Consider the following 3,393-nt stretch of genomic DNA (forward strand, 5'->3'; position numbering starts at 1 on the left):
GTTATCTCCCTTTTAAAGGGACTTAATTTCATTTTAATTGCAAATTCTTCTCACCAACATTTATAACTAATATATTATATGTGTTTTGTTTTTTGGGGGTTACTATATTATTTTTATATATTTTTTAAATTATTATTATATGGAACAAAGTTTAATTCATTCATCCATAATCTGTCTATCCAATGTTGTTTGAGCCTGGTTGAGAACTCATTAATATATACTGTATTGTTTTTCTTGAAATTTAATTTTAATATTTTTTTTATTTAGTTTGGACAGTTTTGGTTCAGCCCATTACTACTTATATAAAAAAATTTTTGACCTAGTTACAAATGATAGGAACGAAATTTATGTCTTATTTAAATCTATTTTTTATAGAATCTGAAATGCAATGGGACTAGAAGATTCATCCCCTTTTGTTGACCTATAGATAAAATAAACAATATGGACATCATTGTCAGTCTGGCAGGTTGTGAGTATCAGCTGGTTCCTTTGGTAACACATTAGTATTCTTTATTTTTGCAAAATATGATCAGAAATACTAGAGAGGAAACCTGCTGCCACTACCACACAATGTGCTACTCTTTTTTTTTTAAATCAGAAACAAGTGATATTTTATATGCTCCATGCCACAAACAGGAAAGTCATACTACAGCCTTTATTACACCAGTTGTGGAGCACTTGCTGGAATGAGGAATAGCCCAATGGGCCTACAGATGGAGATTGATCTATATTGGGTAAGTGTTTTACCACTGGGCCAAGTCAGGCATCAATTAAGAAAGGTCCGAGGCCATTTGATCCTATGACCTTTAGCACTTCACCCACATAGAGCTCTTTTTCGCTCCAGCCAGTGCACCATGACAGGTATATCAAAGGCCGTGGTATGTGCTATCCTCGCTGCTAATTGAAAAAGTAGCCCATGAAGTGGCGACAGCGGGTTTCCTCCTTCAATATGAGTGGTCCTTAACCATGTCTGATGCCATATAAGCGTAAATAAATGTGAGTGCATTAAATAAAATATTTCCTTCCTTCCTTCCTTTACCTATATAGAAAGAAATATTTTATTTGACAACACACCCAACATGTTTATCTAGTTATATGGTATCAGACATGGGTAAGGACCACACAGATAATGAGAGGAAACCTGCTGCCACCATTACAAGGCTAATTTTTTATTAGCAGAAAAGGTTTTTATATGAAGCATCCTAGAGACAGGACAATATATACCACAGCCTTTGTTACACCAGTTGTAAAACACTGGCTGAATGAGAAATAGCCCAATTGATAGACTGATGGGGATCGATCCTAGATCAACTGTGCATCAAGCTTGCAAGCACTTTATCACTGGGAAATGTATAAAAGAATAACGCACATGGTAGGGTTTTCTTAATTATCAAACAGAAAGTATTACAGAAAACAAATTTTAATTTTTGTTTTTTAGAAATCACTTTTTATTTTATGGTAAATACAGATTATTTAAATGTAATTTTAATATACATAAACATACATGTATATTCTAAATGTATTTACTTTTATTTATATACACATGTAGTTATATAAAATATGAATAAAACAATACATTTTAGTACAATTTTAATAATAACAACAAAATATATTATAAAGAGATGAATTATTCATATTAAATACATTCATATATATATATATATATATATATATATATATATATATATATATATATATATATATATATATATATATAAAAAATTTGATGCATAATTTTTAACATGATCAATGAAATATAATTTTTATATTTAAAAAAAACAAAATATGGGTAATAATAATAATAACTCTTCACATGCATACATACATACATGCATATGCATGCACATGTGGGCATACATACACACATGCACACTTTATTGTTTTACATTGTAAATGATCCTAGGTAAAAGGCAGTGGTTATTCAAACATTCAGCACTTTGTAGTTGACTCAGTGTAGTTGTAGTGTAACCTCACCGTGGTGCAGGGGTGTAACATTTTCTTTGAGAATGGTCAATACAGCACAAAATTGAAGTTTTGAGTCAAATTCAGTATCCGTAAAATTCTGTGATATTTGTGTTTTTCCACAGTTCTTTACACTGTTTTTGTTTAAGTCTTGAATTTTTATATTGATGCTGACCATCACTTTATTTATTTGCATTACCATAGTTTGACACCCAATAGCCGATGTATTTTTCATGCTGGGGTGTCGTTAAACATTCATTCATTCATTGTAGTTGACTTAGAACCACACATTTTGTAGAACATTAGGAAGCTATGAGCACATCATAAATTGAATTTATATAGAGAATAACTAGTTAATGACGTCGGATATCTGCTTTATTCTGTGAAGATAAGAATGGGAATTTCTCATTCGGCCTGAACAGGATAAAGCAGATATTCGACGTCATTAACTAGTTATTATCTTTATCCTGTAGACCATATAAATTAAGGGGAAAAGCTATTATTTCGGTTATTTTAGCCACATTGTACAATGAGCGATTTTGTAATGTAGGCTATGCGTGTGACATGTAATAGTTATACCCACACTTTACAGGTGTATTGGTGAATATCCCTACACAAACTGTTGAGATATTTACTGATACACTGAGTAAGTGTGGGTACAACTGACTTATACCCCACTTTAGGTCAAGTTAATTATTATATCACTTCTACAATAAATAAGATCAATAAATGGAAAATAGTAGTTAATTAAACAAAAATAACGTGGCCACACGTCGTGACCCTCATGTTTTTCTCGGAGTATCAATCAGGTCTAATTCGACCTTGTCCGTGTTTCACATGCAAATGATGCGGGTTAGGGCCTTAATGGGATCAGATTATATTAAAACTCATTTTAGGCATCTAGGGGTTTTTTCTCGGGATGGCAGGAAATAAGTAATGTCCTGCTGATATTTTTATATACAGAATTATCTAAAACACTATTTTTAATATTTACAGACAGTAATAATTGGTAATAAAAATGAAAAAGGCTTGAGGGAAATTAATGGAGGGGGCAGCTACCCCTCCCCCCTGCTAGATACAATTCTGCATAATGTTTAACAGGCGAATTGTGTTATAAATCTCATTGGAAGGTGCCATGAATAAATGTGCAGGTGTAATTAGATTGTTCATTCTATTGGTTAAAATAAAATGCAGAAACATGTATTTTGAGAAGCTCTTTCTATTGGTTGAAAAATGGGATTTTAATTTTGTTATATGCAAATGCAAGGTATCGCCAATGAATCAATCGATATATTTCAAATGGTGTGCTGTACAGTGCATTCGTGGATGGACGATGGAGACACTGTTGAAATTTCATTGTAAATTTTGAAAATAAAGTGGTTTATTTCTACAGCTTTTTAACTTTTTGTTTCAAATGTTTGCAGTTTAAAA

The sequence above is a fragment of the Gigantopelta aegis genome, chromosome 3 (genome assembly GCF_016097555.1).
Source record: "Gigantopelta aegis isolate Gae_Host chromosome 3, Gae_host_genome, whole genome shotgun sequence".
In the NCBI taxonomy this organism is placed as follows: domain Eukaryota; kingdom Metazoa; phylum Mollusca; class Gastropoda; order Neomphalida; family Peltospiridae; genus Gigantopelta; species Gigantopelta aegis.